Below are 26,744 nucleotides of genomic sequence, written 5' to 3'. Positions count from 1 at the left end.
GCTCCTCCACCAGCGTGGGGAGACCCTCGGGGGGGGGGCATCCTCGGGACCGCCAGGGTCCGGGGGTCGTCGTCGTCACCGAGGCGCCGTGGGGGTCTGGAGGGGTCCGCTGTCGCTCGGGGTGCTCTGTTGTCATCCGGGTCGCATCATAGGGCTCCGGGGTCCTCTGCCGGGAGGCGTCTCTCATCAGCCGGGGTACTGGGCTCTGAGAGTCTCTCTGCTTCCGGGGGTCGGTCAACAGTCGGGGGTCCGCTGCCATCTGTCGGGGACCTGACATCACAGGGGGTGCGTTGCGGTTTTTCGCCGGCTTGGGTTCGCTGGTCCACCCTCCTGGGAGGGTCCTCCAGGATCCGCAGTAGATGTTCCGCCCTAGCTGGGGTCTCCATGCCTCGAACGTTCTCGTCAGTGGATCAGGGCATCCTTGAGATCTGGGGGTGTTGATCCACGTTCCGTCCTCCGAACCCTGGCGTTTGCCTACTCTGACCGAGGGGGACCCCAGGTCTTCGGCTACTAGCCCGAGCTGGGGTTTTCGCTTTATTGAGGTCCGGCGAACCGGAAGACCCTTTGGCTACTAACCTGAGAAGCACGGTCGCTTGCGCAACCAGATACTCTTTCGGACGTACTGGTGGCACCTTCTTCTCTAGCCTGTCATGACTGATGAGAACCGTCACTGCAACAGGAGAAAGGAAAGCAAGCTGCTAGTCAGCTCACTTTTTGTTCCTATAGTTCCAGCAGTCTGACGGACTGGGTTGGTGCCGGTCCTGGAGAAAGTGCAATACCAGGCCGAGCGCAGTGCAAAAGTAAACGGTTCTCTGTCTTTTTCAGCGATTAAACTGATAAGAACAGATTGCCTTTTTTTAGAAGATGTTTAGGATTGTAAATCCAAAAAAAAGATGACAAAGCTGATAGGGAAATACAGAGCGCCCGGGCGAGGGACTAACAATAGAAGGATGGGGGTGAGGTGGGGAACGCAACTAAGTTACATGCGATACAAAGTTAGCCAACTAAGCCAGGGGGTAGGGGGAGGGGGGAAATGGGAAGGGGAGGGAGGGGGTTCACGACGCTGAGAGAAAAAGAGGATAGAAACACACATACCCATGACAATGGTCCGCAATGTTGGAAGAAGTGGTCCGAAGATAAAGTGTCTCAGTCTAGATACAGTCTATCGCGGGGGTCCTCTTCGGGTGGCGCAGAGTCGTCGTCCATTGCTGATGAATCCTCTTGAAGCGAAGGTCCATGTGGTGCAGGGGGGGGGTGTTCAGGCGGTCCCCTCTGGGTCCGGTCCCGTGGCTGTTCTCTTGGTGGGGTCCGTGTACTGGCGGTGGCCCGTGATATGCTCCACGTAAATGTCGCAGGACCACTGGATGGTGTCGGTAACCATGAGGCAGCGCATCAGCTTGGCGTAACAGCAGGAGACGCGGCAGGCACGCAGGACGCTCTCGTTGCTGGGGTCCCATGCTCCGAGCATTCCCACGATGAGCGCGTCGACCATCATGTCATATCCACAGCCCCTCAGGGTGTCGGCCAGCGGGGCGTACTTCTCCCGCTTGCGAGCCCGGGCATCGGTGAAGGCTTGGCACCGGTTCTCAAATGGGATGCTGACATCCATGATGACGATCTTCTTGGCCTCCTTGTCGGTGATCATGATGTCGGGGCGCATCTGGCTCTCGCAGCCCAGGATGTTGTGGTTGACGGAGACCTGCCCCGCTGCGGCTGGGATGGCCCTCACCAGCTGGTCCTGGACGGCCTTGTGGCGGAGCTGCCAGGTTCTGGTGCATGGCTTGCAGCTGCACAGCACGTGGGGGAGGGTCTCGGCCACGTAGCTGCACTGCCGGCCCCTTTTGTACCGGTGGCCGAAGCGGACGTCCCCGTTGAGAGGCAGGCATTTGAGGCGCGCGTGGTGGAGGAAGCGCCAGTCCGCGAACCACGTGAAGCTCCCACTAGGCATGAAGTGGTTGCTGGCATCCCACTTCGAGGTGATGTCGAAGACCTTGCCCTGGTCGGGTCTGGCCCTTAGTTCACTGGCATATTTGTTGCGGATGGCATCCTTCAGGAACCTCTCCAGGAAGGTCCTCGTGCGGGGCGTCATGGTCATGGAGTCGGCGTGCGGGGCTGTTTGCAGGGAGACTGCCAGCTCCCGGCGCTCCTCGGTCCAGGTCCAGGCGCAGCCGATGCACTTCCCGAGGCGGCGCGTGGTGTTGCGGGCTCGGCTCCACAGCGAGGCAAAGTCCCCGCCGTCTCGGCTGAACTCCCCCCTCCAGCGAGCCACTGAGGAAGGTGGCCAAGTCACATCTGGTGGGTTGCCTGCCGATCCTCTTGCGGGCGGTCTCCTCCAGGGCGCTGGCGGCAATGATACTTACCGTCGTGTCCAGGCAGGTCAGGAGGCGGAAGGCGTGGGTGACCACGGCGATGTCACAGAGGTATCCCATGCGGGGCACGTTGGCACCCCCCTGCTGGGAGGGGATGTGCAGGACCTCATTGCTGGTCCTCAGTGGCAGGTGCAGCCACTTCTTGAGCAGCCGCCGGGTCTCAGCGTCTGCCTTCTTGAGTGGGGTCTTGGGGACCGCCGAGTCTCTCAGGATGAACGCAATGCGGGGGATGAGGAAGGTGTTCACCGCGTCGATCTTCTGCCATGGGGCCAGCAGGGCTGAGTCCAGTTTGTGGGCATCCTGCACAATGCCGTTGATGGTCTCCTCTGGCGTTTGCCTGGCCCGTTGGCCGGTGGGCATCCCCAGGTGGCAGTAGGCCTCGCCGTCGCACAGGTGCCGCATCGCCTGGCCCTGGATCTTGAGGGTGGAGTCCAGGACGCAGCTCTTCTGCTTCCGTTCGATTTGCAGGGAGGTGCACTTGGCGACGTTAAAACGCAGGCCCATCCACCTGGCCACCTCAGATGTCACGTCCAGCATCTGCTGCAGCTGGGTGGCCTCGGGGGCGAGGAGCACGAGGTCGTCGGCATAGGCCAGGACACTCAACTTCTGGCCGTAGAGGTCGAGCTCACCGGGGCCGCCTGCCACGGCTCGAAGGAGCGGTTCCATGGCCAGGTTGAAGATAATGGGGCTGAGGGGGCAGCCCTGTCTCACTCCCGACCGAATGGGGATCTACATGGTCTCCCCATCGGTGGCGCGGACGGTCATGGTACAGCCGTGGTAGATCTCGCGCACCAGGTTGATGACGCCGTCTGGCAGGCCCAGCTCGCGGAGGGTGTCGAAGATGTGGCAGTGGGGCACGGAACTGAAGCCGTTGGAAATGTCCAGCCACGCCACCGCACACTGCTTCCTGGTTCTCCGGGCGTTGTCCAGGGCCATCTGGAGGGTGAAATTGTGTTCGTAGCAGTCCTCTGTGGATATGAACCCCTTCTGGCTCCGGCTGACGGCTCCGCCTGTCACTGCCCAGTTGGTGATGCGGCCCGCCAGGCAGCTGGTGTACAGTTTAGCGACGGTGGAGCACAGGGCGATGGGTCTCCAGTTGCCTGGGTCATTTGGGTCTCCCTTCTTGTGGATGAGGACCATCATGGCCCTCTTTCAGGCGGCGGGCGTGCGCCGGAACTCTCTGCACGTGTTGAAGAGAACAGAAAGATTGAGGCAGCCCAGGTCATGTTTTTTAAGGAGACCGTACCTGATCCTGTCCTTGCCGGGGGCGGTGTCCCTGGTCCTCTTCAGGTGGGCTTCCACTTCCTGCGGCATGAAGGCTTCCTCGAACCCCTCCACCAGGGGCACGGGGGTCAGTGCTCCGACGGTCGCAGGGCTTGGGGCAGCGGCTTCCGCTGGGGAGTTGAAGACCCTGCTGAAATAACTGAAAAGAGCCTCCCGGGGGACCTGGCAGAAGGCCGAGGGTCCCTCCAGGATCTCTCTCACCGCCTTGGGATGGTTGGCTCACTACAGCTTCTGGATCCGGGAGGCTGCCACCGGGTCATAGCGCTGGTGCCTGGGTCGCCTCTGCGGCTGCGGTCTGTGGTCCCGTCACGTCACTGGTCTACTGTTTCCTCGGGGTTGGCCAGGCCGGGCAGCCGCCGAGAGCTCCTCTGTGAGCCGGGCCAACGAGGCCTCGAAAGCCTCGAAGGCGGTGGCCCGGGAGAGCTCTTCCAGCCAGAGGGTCTGCCCTGGGGTCGGCATTCTCTGCTGCTGGGAGGGCTCCGCACTGGGAGATCCCGGCACGCTTGGGGGCCAGAGGGCACCCAGTTGCTCGGTTCTTCCTGGCGGCTCCAGAATCCTCAGTGAGACGGGGACCTCGGGTGGCCCTGGGGGTTCGGGAGGAGGGCTGTCAGGTCGGGGCGTCGTGTCCGGTCAGGGGTCCCTGGGCAGAGGCCTGCACGGTGGCATCATCGGGGCAGGTCTCTCCGTCGGGCAGTCCCCGGAGGTCTGGTCTGGTGGGGTTGTCGGCGGGGAAGCCAGTCTGGTGGGTCTTCGCGCTGTGGCCTGGGTGTGCTGGGCCGGGGTGGCGGACCTCACCAGTGTGCTGGGTCTCCTCTTGGCTCCGTGGCCTTGCCATACCTTCTGGTGATTTTTGAGGAGCTTCAAGTCCTCGTATTCGGTGCCACAGAGGGAGCAGTAGAAAGCTAGGAGCAGCTGGTGGAAGCGCCGTAGGTGCTTGTTCATATCGCCGTGCGATCTGTACTGTCTTGGCGGCTGGCAGGTTGGGCAGAACAGCTTGTCCGGGATGGGGAAGGGGAGGAACGTGAGCGCCGTCACGTCTACTCCTTCCCCTGGGTTGTCCGCGGGGGGGTCTGGTGTTGGTGGGGTTCGGGGCTCCTCCACCAGCATGGGGAGACCCTCGGGGGGGGGGCATCCTCGGGACCGCCGGGGTCCAGGGGTCATCGTCGTTCAGGGCCTGCTGTTGTCACCGAGGCACTGTGGGGGTCTGGAGGGGTCCGCTGTCGCTCAGGGCGCTCTGTCGTCATCCGGGGGTCGTCCTCAGGCTCCGGGGTCCTCTGCCGGGAGGCAGCTCTCGTCAGCCGGGGTTCTGGGCTCTGAGAGTGTGTCTGCCTCTGGGGGTCGATCAATGGTCAGTGGTCCACCGCCGCCTGTTGGGGTCCCGACATTGTGGGGGGGGGTTCGTAGGGGTTCTTCGCTGGCTTGGGTTTGCTGGTCCACACTCCTGGGAGGGTCCTCCGGGATCCACAGTTGACGTTCCGCCCTAGCTGGGGTCTCCGTGCCTCGAACGTTCTTGTTAGTGGATCAGGGCGTCCTTGAGACCTGGGGGTGTTGCTCCACGTTCCGTCCTCCGAGCCCTGGCGTTTGCCTACTCTGACCGAGGGGGACCCCAGGTCTTCGGCTACTAGCCTGAGCTGGGGTTTTCGCTTTATCGGGGTCCGGAGAACTGGAAGACCCTTTGGCTACTAACCTGAGAAGCACGGTCGCTTGCGCAACCAGATACTCTTTCGGACGTACTGGCAGCACCGCCTTCTCTAGCCCATCATGACTGACGAGAACCCTTGCTGCAACAGGAGAAAGGAAAGCAAGCTTCTAGTCAGCTCACTTTTTTTTGGAAATTGTGCAATACCATCCTGGAAATGGTGCAATACCAGGCCAGGCGTGGCGCAAAAGTAAGCGGTTCTCCGTCTTTTTCAGCAATTAAACTGATAAGTACAGATTGACTTTTATTAGAAGATGTTTAGGATTGTAAATCCAAAAAAAAAGATGACAAAGCTGATAGGGAAATACAGAGTGCCCGGGAGAGGGACTAAGAATAGAAGGATGGGGGTGAGGTGGGGAACACAACTAAGTTACATGCGATACAAAGTTAGCCAACTAAGCCGGGGGGAGGAGAGGGAGGGGGTTCGCGACGCTGAGAGAAAAAGAGGATAGAAACACACATACCCGTGACAATGGTCCGCAACGGTGGAAGAAGTGGTCCGAAGATAAAGTGTCTCAGTCTAGATACAGTCTATCGCGGGGGTCCTCTTCGGGTGGCGCAGGGCCGTCGTCCATTGCTGATGAATCCTCTTGAAGCGAAGGTCCATCTGGTGCACAGGTGGGGTGTTCAGGCAGTCCCCTCTGGGTCCGGTCCGGCGGCTGTTCTCCTGGTGGGGTACGTGTACTGGCGGTGGCCCGTGATATGCTCCACGTAAATGTCGCAGGACCACTGGATGGTGTCGGACACCATGAGGCAGCGCATCACTACACTTGATCTGAGCCTTCAAGAGGCCGAGAAGTGATCTTTAAACCTTAAAGGTTTAAGCCTTAACGTTAAAAGCTTAAATGTCTTTTAAAGGGCCTTTAAGCGTTGGTTTAAAGGGCCAGAGCTTTCCTGTGCGGGGCACCTGTGAGGGGGCTAGGGGAGGGGGGGATGGGAGAGCCCTCCCATGCATCGTGGGGCAGTGGGGGGGGGGGGCAGAGGGCAATGCCCCCCGCCCACCTGCCAGCACCTGCGAGGCCAGGGCTTTTTTTTCCCCCAGGTGCTGGGAGTTTGGATGGGGCAGGGCAGCCATTGCTGGGCTGGGAGAGTGGGCAGGGGATGGGCCTGGCCTGGATGACTTGGAGATTTGGCTGAATCAAGTCAGGACAGTGATTCAAATCACCAAATCGAATCACTGTCCCCCAAATCAGCCTGATCCAAAGCAAATACTACCCACTTCGCACAGGCCTGTTGGCTAACAATCCCTGCAAGTGTTGGTTTGCTTCAGTATCAGTGCTTGGCTCCTCCAACTGGGAACACTTCTGGTTCCTCTCCTTAGCTACAGTTTGTTCAGGTTAGTTTGTAGAGTGAATCATTACAATTCAGAAGTGTATTTCTTTAGTGGCTTTAATGTGGCACTTGCATTATGCCTTTGAACAAACAAAAGTGTAAGTTATTACACTTCTTGCACAGCTACACTTTAAAAAACTGCTTTATAAGGAATATTTCAAAGGATCACAGCCAAGTGCATGCAAAGTCTCATCAAAGCAAATGGCAGTCAGAGCAAACAGGCGAGGCAACAGGTGCCAGCAAAGGTCTTCTACAATTGATTTTCAAGTCTGAATTGGCAGCCTCAGACACACTTCCAGCTCCTCCGGGGGCTCATTGAAGTTCTGCCGCTGTTTCCTCCATCAGAGAAAGTGTCCCTAGGAATTACTTAAGATGGCAGCTGTTGGGTCTGCTTCAGTATAGGCAGTGTCATGGGAGAAAACTCCCTGGAGTTCGTTGTCTAGCTGCATAGAGACCAGACAACACGGATAAAGTTTTACTGCAGTATATTTGCTTGAGCAATGACCATTAAGCCAGCAAAGAGGCAAAATGTCCCCCCACCTCCCCCAAAGGGTGGGACGTTCTTTTATACTTTTTACAACAAGGCAAGACTACAGGGTTAACAAAAGCAATACTTGGGCAGTGCTTCACAGATCTTCATAACAGCATATTTCTATTAAGCTGAACTAGCACTTTCTAAAAGCTAAAAGTTAAGTAAAAGTAACATGATACGTTAGCAAGAACTTGCACAGTGGTAGATACTTCTTAAGGACACAATCACTGTACTTAGAACAATGGCTTCTTTGTCTTATTTTGTTCCTTGCTGTAGCTGATTTTACAGCACAGACACAGATTCACTTGCTGCATTTTACTCAGAAAATGGTTAACACAGTTAAAATGATTACTTAACATAAGCAAAGGCTTAGCTATCATTCTGCCTTGTGGTCAGCGGCATTGCTAGGCCACAGGTCATGCCTTGTATTCAGCTGCAAAGCTAATACTTCTTAATCCAAATTATTGTTAACCTAACAGTATGCTATCAGAAAACTATTCTATTTTAGGGTAATAACAAACATGCTCACTACAGTAGGAAGTCTGCTTTACTGCCTGCTGTCTTAATGACACTATGCATAATGCTACCAAGTGGGGTTAGAAATATGATGTACAGGGACTGACTTTCTGGAATGGCTTCCAGTTTGTCTGGCATGTTTTTGCACTTGCAGATATGTGGTTCTATGCCCAGGTTTCTGTGCGTCCAAGCTTCTGTAGTGCCTGTTACGTGCATACTGTAGATCCAGACTTTCAAATAATCCCAGGACTCCCTTCCAAATGCTATATCACTGACTCTGCTTATCGTGTACATCTGGATCATACTCCACACTCTACTGTAGGTGTAGTCCTAGAAAAGGGGTGTATTCAAAGCCTGCTTAAGTCGCTGGACAGAGTCTTTTCACTGACTTTAATGAGCTTTAGAACCGGCTCTTACAGTGCTTTCATTTTCAAAGGCATTGAGCTATTGTTGAGGTTCAAGGAAAGCAAAATGCTCTTGCTAATTCCTTGTTTTAGACTCCTGTTCTATGTGCTGCATAAGTTCTTAAGCTGAAGGAAAGAACCAATCAAGTCCTATTCTTCTTGTCTCTGAATATCCACTACCAGTGGGAAATATTCTATGCTGTGTGGCTAAGAAAAATTCATTCAGAAGACCATTTCTTTCAAAGGGCTTGTTATGATGTTCACTGTTATTTTCAGTATTGCCATTCCAAATCTTCATATCAGAGCTCAAAATAAGCAGACAAGCATATTAGGGGTCTAAATGTGTCTGTTAATGGCTGTTTTAAATGACTGTGGAAACATTTCTTATGCAGATGATAATAGTGAGTACAGCCAGAGAGGTTCCCTTTCAACTCAGTAAAACACATTAGTGCAAAATATGCAGTTGTTTTAGATATTTGTTGCATTAAGATTCCACAGATAGGAATCCCAAATTGAAGCCTAGATCATTCTGAGTTTGTGGGTTTATTGTTGACACGGTTATAAATGCACTGTAGAAACTTTACAATTCTATTCAAAGTGCTAGTCATTCACTCTCAATTTGCAGAAATACCTGCTCTTATTTTTCCTAGCTTGATCATTGAAGTTGCTGTTTGCAATAATAATAAGACAACCCATTAAAAAATTTGGTATACAGTTTCCATGAATTCAGACGTTTACTTTCATCTTCTTTTTGAACACCAGGGAAATACAAAACTTCCCATCTACTTTAAGCCTTTTTTTGTAGCTGGAACTGGTATTTGACATTATATTAAGATGATAGCATGCTGCAAATAGGCTTGGTTTCTAAATGCCTGTGGGATCTTCATATCCTTCAGGAGTATTTGATACCTGGTGCTTTCTCTCAAAGTTGCAATTTATTCATCTCAGTTCAAAATTTTAATTCAAATTCTGCTTCCTCAAGAGCTATGCAGAAAAGACCTTTGTCTTAATTCAGGTGATCAGCTACCTTCGGTGACTCCTCACATTATGTGACTTGGTACACTAGCATCTGGAGGACCCGGTTGAAGTCAAGACACATTGTCCAAACCTATAGTAAGAAATGCTTCCTGCTCTCCAAACATTATCCTAAGAAGATAAGCAGGTGCATGGACATAGTATACAATTTAGGCAAGCCCATTACTAGAATGAAATGTCCAGTTCTGGTGTCTATGTTGAAATGCTGGAAAAGACAGAAGAAAAATTAAGAGTGACTTGAGATCTGGGAAATATTCCAAACTAATGACTGACAGAAGAAGTTCAGTCTGTTGAGTTTGCTGGAGAAAACCTTAAGAGGTGATTTGACTGTGTTCCATAAGTGTCTTTGTGGGTTTCCTGAAAACAGATTGCTTTTTACTGAGCAAAAAATATAGGTTCAAGATGAGAAATAATGGGTTTTTTATTGAAGGGGCTAGGTTGCCATTCACCTGGAGGTGCAGTGTGTTCTTCACCAGTTGCTGTCTTCAAATCAAGACTGCACACCTTGGGGAAATAAATTCTATAGTACAACTAATAGGGCTGGAAAAGGGCCAATGGTGGTCCCCATTTTCAAGACGGGGAGGAAGGAGGACCCGGGCAACTATAGGCCAGTCAGTCTCACCTCCATCCTTGGCAAAGTCTTTGAAAAAATTATCAAGGCTCACATATGCGAGAGCCCGGCAGGACAAATTATGCTGAGGGGAAACCAGCATGGGTTTGTGGCGGGCAGATCGTGCCTGACCAATCTAGACTCTTTTTATGACCAGGTTACGAAACGCCTGGATACAGGAGGAGGGGTGCATGTCATATACTTAGACTTCAGGAAGGCCTTCGATACGGTATCCCACCCCATACTGGTGAACAAGTTAAGAGGCTGTGACTTGGATGACTACACAGTCCAGTGGGTGGCAAATTGGCTGGAGGGTCGCACCCAGAGAGTCGTGGTGGATGGGTCGGCTTCGACCTGGAAGGGTGTGGGCAGTGGGGTCCTTGGACCAATACTCTTTAATGTCTTCATCAGCGACTTGGACGAGGGAGTGAAATGTACTCTTTCCAAGTTTGCAGATGACACAAAGCTATGGGGAGAAGTGGACACGCCGGAGGGCAGGGAACAGCTGCAGGCAGACCTGGACAGGTTGGACAAGTGGGCAGAAAACAACAGGATGCAGTTCAACAAGGAGAAATGCAAAGTGCTGCACCTAGGGAGGAAGAATGTCCAGCACACCTACAGCCTAGGGAATGACCTGCTGGGTGGCACGGAAGTGGAAAGGGATCTTGGAGTCCTAGTGGACTCCAAGATGAACATGAGTCGGCAGTGTGACGAAGCCATCAGAAAAGCCAGTGGCACTTTATCGTGCATCAGCAGATGCATGACGAATAGGTCCAAGGAGGTGATACTTCCCCTGTATCGGGCGCTGGTCAGACCACAGTTGGAGTACCGCGTGCAATTCTGGGTGCCACAATTCCCTCTCAGTGAAACTTCATCTAAAAGAACGCAAAACAAGGCATTTAATATTGAAACATTTGGATCCAACCTTTTCAACTCTTGAAGTAGATTTTTTTTTTTTTTTTTATGTATATAATGTAAGCTGTAATGGAAAACAAACTTGAATTGTGAAGGCGCATTTCAGTTGACTCCGAATGAAAACGTTCATTTCAAAAGATGCTTTGTTTTAATTCCAGTTCAGAATAGAAACCTCTTTTAAAAAAATACCCCCTAAGCAGAAATATCCCAGTTACTGCACATCTCCAGTAACGGGCATAAAGCTCATTGTTCAGATGGATATGCTTTAGGGCACCAATAAATTATGTTGAAGAGGCTGAACAATGTCTTCTAGGCAGAGTGGGGAGCCCATATGCTTGATTCCTTGTTTTGTTAAGCCTTGGTTTGTTTTGTTGCATATTCATCCTTCATCTCGTGGTCAATTTGCTCTCTGCTTATCAAAGCAATTAATATTTAAACCCAGGCGTGCTCCTTTATAGCTCATTGCATCAGCGCAGCAGTCTGAATCCTGAATTTGTAAGAGATGCTCATCACTGCACAGAATTCTGGGATAAGTTTGATTTCACCACTGCTTCCCCTACCATTTTCCCTTGGAGAGTACCATAGTAAAATATAACCTAATGGGGCAGGGGCATCCAAGGAATTTTGTCTTTGCATTGTCCTGCTGAATGTGCACTCAGTTATGGCTCTTGTGTCCCTGGGCAGTTTATATGGAGGAACTTGAGTTGCCCAATCAATGACCCCCTCTCAGGCTGGCTGGCTAATCCCAAAGCAAAGGTAGAGACTAGTACATTTGGAGCCAGCTTGACCGCAGGAGCTGCTGATGTGAAGAAGATCTTAACTCCATCTGCCTTTCAGGACTCCACTCTTGGACTGGTTGCCAATGAAGGCTGGAGAGCCCAGTCCATTCTGCCATGGCATCTGCCATTCGGTAGCGTTTCCTCCACCAGGGATAAAGACTCGTACCTCCCCCCAAGGTTGTTTCATCTCCAAAGCCTTTGGCACCATAGAGGCTGCTAAGTTATTTCCCACCACCCAGCATTGCGTTGACAGCTGCAGGTAGTACTGTCTGCCATCATCATGCTATCAGGCTATTGCATGAGTAATACCGGGTTAATTGTAGTCTTGCGTTGTACGTTTCCTTGCCGGTATTGCACTGGCAGGATCTTGCTTTTTGCCTGGTGCAGTGAGGGTGTGAAGCTTCTGTTGAAACTGTTTTGGGCAGCTGGAAATGACCTTTGCTGCTGCTGGGACTGGAGAGGAGAGAAGCCATCTGTGACTTGGGAGCTCAGTTAGGTAACTACTCATGATTGACAATTAGAACCTAGTTTCCAGCAGCAGGAAGAGCAAGGAATAACTAAGGGGGAGTAGCAATCCTCTCCATCATCTGCGCTCTTGCTAAGCAAACTCTTTTTTTTTCACTGTGAACCTTGGTTGAAGTTTGAACAAAGAAACATCATTGTATTGTATTATTCCTACTTTATGTAGGTGCTTAGGAAGAGCTCTTTTGCAACAGGAAACAGACTTCATCTTTATTTAGTTTGTTCTGTTAAAAAAGACAACCATAGATTTTATTTTGTTTTAAAAAATGCTGTGACTAGAACTTTTTTCTATGCTTGGAGCACTTGGAGAGTGATTAGAGAGAATTTTTTTTGTTTTGTTTTTACTCATTTTACTTTTTTCTCTCGAGTTTAGATGCAACAGTTTCAAGGCACAGTATCAAGTCTCAGTAAGTGAAGTAGAAAAAGGAACCAAGAATATGAAAAGTTTTTTGCACCTTTTTTGCATTTGCACCTTTTGTGTATGTGTTATATTACACACCTACCTCGCTATATAGACTCATATATAAGGTTTCATATAAATCTTTGGGCTAGGACTTGATTGTCCTGTTGTTTATACTGGGGAGCGGGGGGAAAGACATGAGAATAACTCAACAGAAATAAAGGATTTACATCAGTCAACCATGAATAGGGCACCCCTTGTGTTTAAAGGGAGGGAGTAGGTTACTGGAAAATGGCTCAAGGTTTCCTACTAATGCTTCAAACTGGTGATAGAAAAAGGGGTCGATGTAGTGAAGGAAATCATACAAAGGGGAAGGTGTATGTGATGTGGAAGGTTTCAAAGTCCTAATGGCTTCTTTGTCTCTATATAGCATATAACATTATTTTGCAATATAATAAATGATAGGGCACTGTCTGTATTCTCTCTGTGTAACGGGCAAGGATTTTTTATGTCATGCTTCATTTACAGCCTGCTACACTGATGTCACCGAGCCAGCATCTATGCTTACACAAAGGGAAGAACAACAATCTATTTATTGCTGTTAAGCAGATTTGCCACAAATTCCGTTTCCACTAAAACATCAAAACACCAAGAACAAGGCCACATTCCCTTCAAGGAAATGGGTGGGGAGAGAGAAGAAGAAATGCCCTGTGTATGTTGTCATTTGTTTGAAACAATTTTGTCTAGGCATTCATGTTAAATTCAAGGCTGTAAGGCTAGGGGCAGACATTACACAAAACCAGTTTAAGGGATCACAAACTGGTTTAAACCTGTAACAGAACAGATGTTCACTGCACTTAAACCAATTTGAAAATGGCTGAAATGGGTTTGAAATAAACCTGGTTGAATGTAGTATCAGACTTAACAGATTTGCATCAAACTGGTTCATGCAATGTCTGTCCCAGACCCCTTGCTGGTTTAAGTTAACTCTGACACCCCCAGCATCCTGGCATGCTCTCTGGGCTAGGTGAGGATCTCTGCTGCGCAGCAGGGCTGGCCCTTCCCCTCCTTCTGCTTCCTGATTGGAGCTTGGCACAGACTACAGGCATCTGTCTGGCTTCCCCTTTGCCACTCCCTGCTAAGCAGGGATTCTGCCATCCCTTACGCAGACACACAGCATTAGCTAGCAGGCCACATGCTGGCTGTGGTGCATGCTGTGGCAGACCGGACAAAGGGAGAATCAACAGGTAGCCGGTAATGTCCCTGTGTTGTTTTCTTAATGAGGTGGTGAGCACCGAGTTAGAGGAGATGAACACTGTTATCAATTCCTGGCTGGGCACTTCTCTAAAGCTGTCCTTCATTATCTAAGACCACAGACACTGCCAAACAAGATTTAAATGTTGCCTATTAACCATGCTTACTGAAATGCTGAAAGGAATGTTAAATTTCTGTCCACATTTTAATGAAGAATAAAAATACAAGTGCAGATCTGATTTTCTATTACTATCAATCAAGTTGGTAAACTCAACAACTGAGATGTTCAGAAAACAGATCTTTTATCCTAAGTCAGGGTAAATTAAATGCATTTATGAACTGTTTCTCATGACAAAATTCCAAAAAAATAAGGGTTCAATTAAAATGCATCATTTTATTACAGTATATGCATTTCATTTTAGTTTCAATATTAAAAAAAATACTTCAAAGAGTTCTCATATGAACAAATATTTTGTCTAAAAATATTTAAATGAGATGTTGGAGATGTATTTTATAACATTTTTCAAGGAGGAGTTTTGTCAAATTTGATAAGACTTCATGAAACCAATCTGTTTTCTCATAATCATAGGCATTTTCTATCAAAAATGGTTTTGAGGAAATTTTTTTGCCTGGCTCAACTTAGAACTCTGTTGCCTGACACTTCCAGAGCAGCTAGCCTCTGTCATTTTACCCATTCCAGCAAGGGATCTGGGACAGACATTGCATGAACCGGTTTGAGCCAAATCAAATTCGTCTGACGCTACATTCAACAAGGTTTATCTCAAACTGGTTTTGGCCATTTTGAAGCTGGTTTATGTGCATTAAACATCTGTTCTGTTAGAGGTTTAAACCAGTTTGTGATCACTTAAATTGGTTTATGTGTAATGTCTGTCCCTAGCCAAAATGATTTAAATTAAACCAATTCAATTTCTATGTGGAGTCAAGACCTTAGGGGTTGTAAAAATATTAATTGGTCAATCTGATGGATTTAATAATATTGAAGGAAATTTCCTATTGATAGTGTTCAGAACATGTTAATACCAGCGTGTGACAGTTCAGAATGTATAGCCCATTTGTTAAGAGATCTTGAAAATACCATTGACAATGTTGAAACCATTGCAACTGGTGAGTGAATGGAGTTGCATTTGTTATGGATTTATATTAAATATCAGACAGCATCCCATTGCCCCAAATCCCAACATGGCAGGGATTTTTTTCTTTCCTACTTGTCTCCTTAGACTGTTCTCTCAGAAGAGTTTGCAAATCAGCCTTGCCAAAACAGAGTAAGTTCATCTTTACTCTAGTTTAAAAATTAATGGGATACAGTTTAGGAGGGGCAGGGGAGGGAGTATACAGGAGATTTCTAGGCTTGAGGTTTAATTTCTCTCATGTCATTTACACTTCTTTCTGAAGATGTTTAATCAGTTTAAAACATCCTTTTTAATCCTACTATATACATGTTTCCGGCTGCATAAAAGAATATGATTGTAAGCTGTTTCTTACTAGTCTCTCAGTGACTCCAAGCCACATACAGAAAGGTTAGCTTTCTATAAATGAGGAGTCCCTAATGGGATATGAGGTTTGGATAATAACTTTTCTTAAACTCAATTTGGTTGGACTTATGGCCTCTACTTCCTTTGAAGGCAATGGAGCTGCAGATGCTCAACAGAGGTGCCTAAATAATAGAGCTTTGTTTTGAGTTGACTCAAGGTTTCTTTTTTATTTTGAGACAAAAATACATTTCAAAAGGGAAGTTGAAACATTGTGTTCCAACAACAGTGAAACAAATTATTTTTACATTTTCAAAATCCCCCCCACCCACCCACACACTCCTTTTTTTGTGTGTCCAAAACTAGTAACCTGATATGACCCCAATTCACAAAAAAGTTTTGCCCTATCCCAAAACTGCCTGTTTTTGGCAAAGTATTCACCAAAACTATTTTCCCTTGTTTTGATGTTTATTAGTAAAGAGTGATGTCTTACTTTTTCCCGTTATTCTCACCCCCTTGATTGGAAGCAGAAATACCACTGACGATGCTAACTGTGTAGCCTTTTCAGTTACCTTTCTAATTAGAGGCAATTTTGAAAGCCTGTTCTCACAAGATTGCATGTTTTGAGATTAAGCAACCATACCTATTTGGGTATTTAATCATACATAGTGTGTAACTACCTGCTCTGTAAATGGATAAAGTCAGTACTCCAGGTTTAGACTAATATAGCTAAATTTTTTATCTAATGAAAGTCAAATTTGTCATCCTTGCTCCTTTTGCTATCCTTTTTCTACATTTCAGTTTGACAGTGGCACACTGGATAAAGTGTACTTTTCTTTGCACTTAATAAATGCCACGCTATTTTATTGTTTTCTATTGATTTTTGGACCTTCTTCACTTTTTGCCAATTCTCTCCCCAAAGCATATTTTTTCATGCGTCTGTTTTAAAGAAAATAACTTGCTGACAAATAACAATATTTTACCTGCCTATATGGTGCTAGGATTGATATATTTTAAACTGAGACTTGTTTTCTGACATGAGCTGCAGTTTGTTTCTTCCTCTTGAGTGTGCACACACAATAGGAGAAGAATTTATTGCCATGTAATTCTTCACGTAGACTGGCTGTGTGTGTGAGAGAGAGAGAGATGGATGGAATACTGATGTTGGGTTTGTTTGTTTTTTTTTCTTATCTTTCTCTAATGACAGGATGCTGATTCTACACAAGAGGCCTCCCTTTGGACAATTCTTGATTTAGGGGATTAACAGATCACCAAATACGTGGAATTCAGTTCTCTTCCTCTTCCGCTTCTTCCAGAAGACCATCTTCCTCTGAGTGTTGCTGCAGGAAAGGTATGTGCGTACACATGAACAACACTGAATATTTGAAAACAAATGCCTGGACAAGAGAAGAGTTCAGACTTGTGTGAGAACAGATATGTCCCTGTATTCACTCCTCATCTACCTTGAAGCCTACCTAAGTACATATGCAATCAATAATGTTTTGTTAGGCAACCTTTGTCTGTCAGAAAGCAAAGAGAAGGCTAAATCAGTGAAAGAGTCATTGAGTAGAAAGTGATGCAGCCCTTATTAGAACACCTTCTCAAGCATAATGGAGTTATGTATTGTGGGTAAAGAGTGACGGCCAGATTGTTTTTTGAGTTACTAAAGTGTAAATTAGAACCAACTCTGTGAAAGCTGTTTTGCATAAAGGGACTCCTGGCCCGAGGGGCACTCGAAGTAAACAGTTAAAATAGGAGAACTGGGAGCGGGCAGTAAAGTCACATAGCTGAGGTCATAGAGAGCACCTATGCACGAGCGTGGAGGCTGGTTTAATGCACTGAAATTCCAGCGTGTTGGAACATAGCAAGTACCTCACTCACTAGCCTCCTGCGTCTCCCGAATCAGCATCCCCACACTTAAAAATGATGGTGGGGGTGCTTGAAGTAAAGTTCATCGAACTTCAAGTGCCCCCACCACCATTTTTAAGACTGGGGACACTGATACAGGAGATCTGTAGCACTTTTAAGTGAAGCAGATCTCGGAGCCACTTGAATTAAAGCACACTTCACCTCCACCACTGACGCACGTGTAAAAGTGCCTATAATGTATCAGGGTTGAAGCTGGGGCTAGAATTTAGGTCCCTGAGCAGAGTATTCCCAGGAGCAAACTGATTTTAAAAATATGAGAATACTACTTGTGTTTTATGGCTAAATACAGACAGTCAAAAAACCCAAGCCTGAATTGATTCAATCTTCACAGCTTAGTCTGAGCTACATAGATAGAACTGATAAGCAAATGAACAGACATTCACTTTTGATTCCAGAAATGCAGCTATTTGCCTGCAGTAGACCAAGGCGCTAGAGTATACCTCCCTGCTCAGCTGGAGCAGACAGCTTGAACCAAGGCTAGGCTGTCCACCCTGTGATGTGGCAGGGGGAACACTTTTTAGGGGAGGTGCAAAGCATCCTGGGATGCTGGTGGACTGAGAGTTGACTTGATTCTGGAGAGGATCTGGGACAGAAATTCAATAAACTGATTTAAGCTAAATTAGTTGAGTCTACTACTATATCCATCCAGGTTTATCTTAAACTGGTTTCAGCCATTTTGAAAGCAGCATATGTGTACTGCACTTGTGTGACGTTACAGATTTGAACCAGTTTCTGATCACTTATGCCGGCTTATGTGTAATTCCCGTCCCTAGCCAGGATTTGTAAATACGCTTGACAAGCCGCCACCGAGCATCTCCTTTTTCATCAAGGACCCTCATTTGTGACCTTTCTTAAACAATGACAATATCTGTGTTTGGTCAATATCTAATGTTAGATCCTGGTTAGGGTCTCTGCTACAGTATCTTATAACACGGTATGCATAGTCACAGTTACACCACCATCTCCAAATGGCAGTGCTCCTAGTGTGAGGGTAGGGGGAGAGTTGTGAATGACACAATCCCTCCCGCATTCTGATCTACTCAATAAGTACTCTTTCCTTCTATCATACCCCTTTGATTTTTCCTTTCACTTGGGTAAACTTTCCCATAGCATTTAGTTTTAGTCTTCATTTTTACTTGTCAAGGTAAGACATGCCTTGGAAAGCACTCTTGGGATTCTCATTCGAAGCAGGAGAATTAAACAAGTGCATCTGAAAGCAAAACCAGGGCCCAAGTTAGTGGTTGCTTTCTGTAAAGTTTTGGAGGTGAATTCCCCAATTGAGATCAAGGAAGCTTAGACCTGGCTCCCAACCAAAAAGCTCTCAAAGCGAAGCATCCCAGGAGGATAATGTTTCAACCTTTCAAATCTCAAATGGTTCACTGCACTTCTAAATACAGTCTCCCATCAAAATAACCTCCTCTATAGGATGTGTTGAACTGAAATAAAAAAAAAGTAGTTTTCCTGTACAAAGATCAGACAATTGATTGTGGCCTATAAAGCTTCCAGTTATAGAAGATTTGCTTGTTGAGTATTTCTAATGTACCACAAAGTAAAATTCAGGTTTCCAGGCACGGGTACAGACGCTTAGTGCAACTGAACAAATGGCATGTTTTAAACAAGGTGGAGCAATTCACCATGGCTCCAAAAGAGACCCCACTGTAAGCTTTGAATTGACATCGATAGGTCTGGCCAATTAAAGCTTTGTGAGGATGATTACATTGGCCCCATCAGCCAAATTTATTCCGTCTCCTTTCAGCATATCGCAATTTGAAGCTCCAGGATTTGGTCAGAAATGCTTCTCCCACTAGGAATGCTGATCTTTGGGAATGTTGCTTCTCAGTCAGTAGGTTATGCTCTCAGTGGACATCACAAAAGGCAGTCAGAATTAGTGAATAGCATTGAAAAATGGATTGCAATATAAAGCACATATATTCATACATATGTGTGTGTGTGTATGTGCTTTAGATTGTAATCCATTTTTCAATGCTATTCACTATCCCTGTCTGCCTTTTGTGATGTCCATTGAGAGCTTAACCCACTGACTAAGAAGCAAGATTCCCAAAGATCAACAAATATCAGACCTTTAAGGATGAGAGGTGTGGAAGAGCAGTGTGCATGTTATAGCTAGATAGATAAAATAAACATGCACACTGCTTTTCTACACCTCTCATCCTTGAAGGTCTGATATTCTTTGTCAGGTCCATGAAATCACATAGACAAATGCATGCATGTCAGTTAAGAAAGGTGCATCATTACCATCACTGTAAGGAAATTGTGACAATTTTGAACAAACGATCCAGTAACAGGCTGCCAACCAGAGAAGGTTGAGCAACACTGATCTAAAGCATGCTAGGATCAGAAATGGTGTCCTTTATATCCTGTTTGTTGTTGTTGTTGTTTTGGTTTTTTAAAGCTTTTAATGGGGAAAAGTCTTGTGTGCTGAAATTACTAGCTCTGCCCACCCTGCTTTATTTTCCTCCTTGCAAGTATTGCAATTTAAAAAGTCAGTGCTGCCTCCCCTGCATTTCATCTCCCCATTAGATGGGAGACTTGAGCAACTGACCTTCTAAATCAGCTTGCACAAAAAACAAGGTGAGACAGTAGGAGAAAGGAAACCAGAATATTTCAGTCTACCTACAAATTGTATTTATACACAAACTTACTGCTTAGATAAGAACAGCACTCTTAATTTAAGTGCATCCAAATGAGTGTAACCCAGACTGCAAGAGGACAATGAATTGCCTTTCTCTACCAACACACTTGGTAATCTAATTAAAAATGTACATGGAAGATTTAACAGAAATAAAGAGAAACTTTTTCCAACAGCAAGTCTGCTGAAGACAAGGAGTAAGGTTAGTCTCGTCAGAGTAAGTGAATCAAAATCTTTTCCTTCTGCTCCTTCCAGGTTCAAGTGCCTAAAAGGATGCTTTGCTAAACTCTGTATTCTCGAATTGAAATAAAAATTGTTCACCTTCATGCAGAAATTAGTAGGTTCTGCCCTGCGTTAGGTATGCACCAGAGTATATCATTATAACTGTACAAAGTTATAATGTTATCTTCTGGGCTTTAAAATCTGCAGTCTTGGTGTAGTGCTATTCACTGGAGTGCTGGTTTAGTGATGACTGTCTGAAGAAGACCCTCCAGCAACAGTTATTTATAGCAGCATGTAGGGTCACCCTCCTTTTGCCTACACTCCTAACACCATACTTCACAGGCTGCTTATGGGGGTGATGCACAGACACTTTTAACATGAAGTACTTGAATTCTGCAGCCCATGAGAGGCTTTGTAAAGATTTTTTTTTTTTTTTTTTTTTTAATACCACCACACAACTACAGCAGGTACCTAACCCCCTTAGGTTCATCTGCAAATCCCTACCTATAGTGCTACTATGTAATCTTTTCACCCACCTCTGAAGTTCTGTAACAAGAGCCTTATGGCTGAAGAAGTTGTCCAGCAAACACTTTTATTTTTCTAATACAGGCTGTAACTATTTCTATAGTATGGGAATGAAGTGTGTTGGCAGAGGATGTAAAGAATCCCATTACAGTCTCAGGGGTACGGTTCAGAGGTGGTTAGCTACATTAGTCTGAAGTTAGGCAGCATTGTAGCACCTTTAGATACTAACTGGTTCAGTGGCACCTGCCTTTTTAGGCAACCATCTATTTTGTCAGATGCTACAAATGGGCTCAGGGAAGGGTGGTGTGAGCCTTGCTCATTGCTCGAAGGCTGCCTCCAGTCAATCCGGCTGCAAATAAATAGCTGGTCATGCAGGCTGGAGAATGAAAAGTAGGCAGATGTAGTTTTAGACACACGACTGTCCTGTGCTGTTGGCTACAGAAAGTCGTGTTTTGTAAGCATGCCAGCCTGATGGTCTGCTAGCCTCCATCAGACTTGCATTCCCTTACAATAAGATTTCTGTAGGAAAGTGTTGGTTTTCCCTTATTTACATATTATATAGGAATTTTCTGAGGACCTACAATGGTGTCCCCCTACCCCCATAAACTTTTTATTTTATTTTTTTTCAGCCTTAGCCATTAATAAGTCAATTGTTGGAACTAAACCATCAGTGCTCCTGGTCAGGGAAGGCTTGGTACATCCTGAAACAGAACAGGATTAGTGTATGTGTGTGTGTGCGTGCACATATATTTTAAAGCTAAGCTTCTCAGCAACACCTGCTGCAGTATATTGCATTGCACAATTCTCTTGCAACAAATATATCCTCCTTCCAATATTTTAGCATCTCTGATAATACACCTACTCTACTGCCTGCCAGTATAATTACAGCAATCAGCAACTTAGTTCCAAGAGAACTAAAATAACAAAGCTAAACTTTCCTTATTTTTAGGGGGTTCTTGGGCTGTCTCCTTTTAAGGCTGTGCTTTGGTCTCTGCTTGCTGTTGGAGTGAACTCAGATGGTGATTTAGGGCTGTGGGGCTTAGTGAGGGGTCTGGTTCAGACCTTGTAGTCATAAGTATGGCAGCTGCATGCTGCCCAGGGCAGCCCCTGCTCCATCTGCAGTAGCTGTGGCAATATGATCAGCCACCACTGTGGCAATGTCTGCTTTTGCACCCCACCAGGAAGGTGGTGCCTGGGGCTGTTACCCTGGTTGCCCTTTCAGTTATGCTTCTGGTTGCAGTACCTTTTTCATTGACCCCAGTGGTTTTGGATAAGGTCTCGAGTCAGTCCAACTCCTGCTGAAGTTAGGACTCGCATGGATCTCACAAGGAGAAGCATTGGGCTGTAACAGAGGCCCCTGCTTGTGATGATGCTTTTCATCTTCATGAGAGACTGGTGACTTGGAGTTTTAGCCAGATGCTTGGCTACTGTGCCTGCTCATCGACAGCACCCACGACTTCTCTTTGGAACAGCTTCAAGGACTTTGGCTGACTTAGCAGCTTCCAGACCCCTTCAGCTGAGTCATTTCTCCTAGCATCTGTCTTGGGCTGGCAGAATGCTTCTGAGAACCTCTCAATTGCCAGCTAAAACTCTGCTTCCCAATACAACGTGACTTGGAGGAAGAGCAGGGACTTAGCCCTTTGTATAAATATGTATGCTTATATTTGCAAAGACTGGGAGAATGGCAACATTCACACCGGGGGCGTTTCTTGAAGGTCTGCTGGATGGGGGGTTTTTGTTTGTTTGTTTTCCCAGCATCTACAATATGCAACTTTAATCTGCTGCCCCAGAACTGGGTGCAGCGTGTGAAATATCTGCCTATTCCTTCCTTTCTCTGTCTTCATGACTGATAAGATCTGAATTTAGTTGGAAAGTATCATGTCTGCTTAATACTGTGCCCTCTTACATGGTTACATTTGCACTGAGGATCACTGAAGACTGAAATGAGACCTCATATGAATGCATAGCTGATGCGTCTTCAAACTAATCCAGATCTTACTTTGTGTGCTGCACAGCTTGACTGCTATTCTTCCCAATGCTGTCCCTAAGCATGACATGACTTTATCTACTGCCTGGAGCAGACTGTATTGTAAGATACCACCTTGACTTGTTTTTAAAAAAGAGAAAGCAAATAAACTTTTTGCTCTCAGATTAAAAAAATGTGTTTGGTGCTGAAGGGGGTAGGTTGACAGCAGCAGAAATGGAACTGGCATCAAAGCTCTGCACAAACTTCTCAAACTATTATCTGAATATGGCTTGTGAAATGCATCAGGGATGATAAGAAAAATACAACCAGGAGGAAAAACCTCCCTCATAAGTAATGCAGTTTGAGTATAGATCTGCAATTCCTTACAATTTCCCTGTGCTATGGCCAACTTGCTCCCTGCCCCAGTGGATCAATTAACTTTTCTGCACCATCTGTTCAGCTGACTTACTTCTATTGATACTTCTGTGATGTTTTTTAGCAACAGAAGGGTTTTAGAAAGCTGGAGAGGCAGCAGGTGAGAGCATGTGTGGTATCAGCGGTGTGCTGGAGTGCAGTGCTTAACACTTCTCCCCATTTTAAAAAAAAGTTCTTGTGCCCTTCACTTCTAAATATATGCTGCTGCTGCCTGCCCAGCATTCAAAGCCATGCTATGATAACTGGCCACTGTTCAAAGCCCAGCACTCATGGACCTGCAGACAGTAGCTAAGTAGCGCAGGCACAAGAAAGAGCAGAAGAAGAAACTTTAGTGAAGAGATTGATTTACACTTTGAGAAGATTATCCCTGTAAAGTAAAGTGAAGGGGAGAATTTTATTTTTAGATCATGAAAAAGCTCTCGGTATCCTTTGGAAACAAATAATCAAGCTACCCCACCCTGTACCATGCTAAATTGAACTTCAACCTTCTAAAAAAACCCCTTCAATAAATTGTTAATGTCAATCATAGCCACATTAAATTAAAAGGAAAAGAAAAGAAAAAAATCTTAAAAGAAGAAAAAGTTGCCAAGTCAAGTGTTCAGAGGTGAGGCAGTGCAAGCACTCGGCTTGCTTACATAAACTTTGGGAGCCTTGTGCTCCTGCAGTTTGATTCGGCCTTTCAATATGCAGCCTAGACTTTTTCCCCAGAAAACTTGCTTCATTTGGTGTAAAGGATGGTGCTGCTGTATGAACAAATCCGGGTGGTAAAATGAAGTTGTGTGCAACTCATCCGTTATTGTGGGAAAAGTTGTAAAGTATGTAGTAAATGAGGCAGACAGTGGCAAGAAGAGAAAGGGCTGCTTTCTGTGTAGAGCAGTTGATGTTACCCTAGAAAATCAGTTTCTATCCCTTCTGATGGCTAGAAAATGGTATTCAGTGGTTTGCTTGTGGGAACTGGCTTGTAGGTAAAGTAGATATCCATTAGAACAATGGTCCAGGGCGACGGCAAGGGTTATTGATTTCTAAAAGCATGTCTGTGACAGTTTCTTCAAGGCCCACTGTGTCTGACAGGCAAGCAGAAACGGGCTGGGAAATTCCACATGCTGACAGGACAGAACATGGACAACACAATGACCAGAGACCAATCGCCGATGCCCCAAAATGAAGAGTCATCAGAGGGGGTGAAAGATACAAAAAGAGGGGATTTCAGAGCAGCAAAGGGTCCCTAGGAAGGGAACCTGAGGCCACCATGGACAGAGGGCATACCACCAGCCTGTCTTATCCACCCCATGGTGGGGGGTCCTCAGCTTCCAGTCTCCGGGCTTCTGACATCTCTCATTCAAGAGAGAACTTCAGAGTGAAGCTTGTGTACTGGCCAGATGTACCATGACTCTGTGAACCCTGGGCCTGGTAGATACAGAGGTGTTTGCCTTATTCTTATCTGCTATCACTGTGTAGCAATACAATTTGCCTATTATCAAATGGTGAGGTTGTGGTCAGTCTGAGGGGTTGGGTGTGGCGGGCCAGTAGATGGTGCTCCTGCACTGAGCCACCCACCTCACTGCTCCCAACCACCTTCCAGGCTCCGAGTGCCTCCCTGGGGGCAGCCCACATCTAGCCGACCCCCTTCTTGGAGCACACCCACTAGCTTGGGGGTAGTGCCGCCACCACCATGGGTCTGGCATGATCCTGGCTCTGTGTCCCCTAGGAAACATAGGTTTAGTAGCCCTCGAGGGTATGTGACTCACTTGAAGAACTTGAGCTTCTCCCCTCAGTATGAAGCACCAATAGTGGTCTCCCTTAGGCAGCCAAACCAAGGTTGGGACCCCTAGGCCTAATCTAGACCCACTCCCAATAAGTCTCCTGTGCTAGGTACAAAGGAGAACTTTATTGGTTACAAGAAGTAGGCTTGGAATGGGGTACAGTGTTGAGCAGTATCAGAGAAATCCCTTAGAGCAAACAGGGGTAACCTTTGATCATGCATCTGAGTTACTTGAAGCTATATATCTAATTAGATCTCAGGTAGCTTACTCACGAGCATCAGCCAGAGGCAGGTGTAGATTCTCTCTGGAGGCAGGCTGTTCATTGATCATGAGTTTCAAGAGAGGGAGCAAGTTTCAGATGGCCCAGCTCTTCTCTTTGAGTTTTCCTCATGGCTACAACCCTCCTCCTGAGCAGTTCTTCACTTATATAACCCTTATGACCTCATTTACCTGGTCCAATGGAGGCCAGCACCTGTTGGCTGCCAGCGAACCCATTAGAAACACATCACTAGTTGCCAGGCAAACTGGTAGGGTCTCTAGCCCCCTCCCGGTCAGGTTGGCATTGCTTAGAATAGGGAGCGTATGCCCCTCACTCGGGGAGGTGATGTCACTTAGGCAGAGGGAGCAGGTTTCCTCCTTCCCTTAGGAATGTCTCAAACTCAGGTTCCCTAAAGAGATGGGATGTCTGCCCTCTGCAGGGCCCATGTTAACCACACTGTCGTAGAACAGAATGTTTGGGGAGAGACAGAGGTGGTATTCTGCCACACAGAGTATCTATCTGGGTCATAAATCCAATGCCAAACCCTTCCTCTGCCAGAGAGCCTGTAGGTGAGGCTTGGTAAGTCATGTAAGAAAAACTCTAATAAATGATCATAGAATCATAGATCCAAAAGAGACCTCAGCAGGTTAACCAGTCCCAACCCCCTGCCCGAAGTAGAATTTGCCATGAGTAAACCAACCCAGCTAAGTGTTTGTTTAACCTGGTCCTTAAAACTTCCAAGGATAGAGATTCAACAACTTCTCTGGTTAGCCTGTTCTGATGCTTACCCACTTAAATAGTGGGAAAGTCCCTCCTAAAATGCAACCTATTGACCCAATATGTGTGTTCTGTATTTTGGGGGTGCTCATTTTTAAATGTCCCAGATCAGATTGACCAGAGCCCTTGCAATGGAGAATGGAAGCTCCATTCTGAATGAATCAGGAGCTCAGAAAAATCAAGCCCTAGTGTTCTCAACAGGGATGAGTGGCTTTTTTTGGATAACTGTATCTGTGGGTCTCTGCATGTCTAGGAACTCCCTGTGTACGATAGGGACACAATTGGTCTGTTGGGAAGAGAAATTCATCAGTGCTCGTAAAACACTTGGACGCTATGATGACAGCGCCATGGAAAATCCTAGTCAGTGACAACAAAAACTGTTGGATGGCAACTACTTTAGCCATAATTGTCTGTCCTAGACAAAAATTAAGCAAGAGGACCTGTGAAAAAAATGTGACCATTTCATTTCCAGCACCATATATTACTTACCACACAGTATTTAAAACCTACACTGAATATAGAATTAATCAAATGTACACATTCATGAGGACAGAAGTACAATGCAATGGCATGTAATGCCAGTTGCAGAAATTGTGTTAAATTTTTAATAAGGAAAGTTGGTGTGCAGAAACTATCAAATACCATGCATTTTCACTTTTCTTTCTCTATAGTATCACAGGAAAAATCCACATTAGGGACTAAATGGCCTGCAAAATTATAGTTGAGATAAACGGAATGTGATGGAAAGACAAAGCTGAACAGTAGCAAGAAATCCCCAAACATAAATATATATATATGAGATAATATAAATATGTATGAGGTACTAGTACCTGATATATATTTATGTAGCTTTGACATACTCCTTCCTCACAGGTACCCTGAAGGTCGCTCCTTGAATGAGACTGCTAGCCTCGGTGCTAAAAATAACTGCTTGTAAAGCATGCAATAATATGTGACCTAGCTTTAGGGAGCTAGGGTCACTTGGGTGCTAAGGCACACAGTGAATAGCCCAGCGGTTGCAAGTTTGAAGACATAGCAAAAGTACTTCTGGGGCAGCTTGTCAGATTCCCATGAACT

The 26,744-nt window shown here is 46.4% G+C and overlaps 1 long non-coding RNA gene across 1 annotated transcript in view; it reads left to right on the top strand.

Moving 5' to 3' along the window:
• The window catches only part of LOC132244222 (uncharacterized), a 34,336-nt gene that overhangs the window by 1,858 nt on the left and 5,734 nt on the right, over window positions 1-26,744 (top strand). Inside the window, exon 2 of the long non-coding RNA XR_009455795.1 lies at window positions 16,349-16,492. This is a non-coding gene — a long non-coding RNA (uncharacterized LOC132244222). The remainder of the gene's footprint in view (window positions 1-16,348; window positions 16,493-26,744) is intronic.

Source organism: Alligator mississippiensis, chromosome 11 (genome assembly GCF_030867095.1).
Source record: "Alligator mississippiensis isolate rAllMis1 chromosome 11, rAllMis1, whole genome shotgun sequence".
Taxonomy (NCBI): Eukaryota; Metazoa; Chordata; order Crocodylia; family Alligatoridae; genus Alligator; species Alligator mississippiensis.
This window is presented reverse-complemented; position numbering and strand designations above follow the sequence as displayed.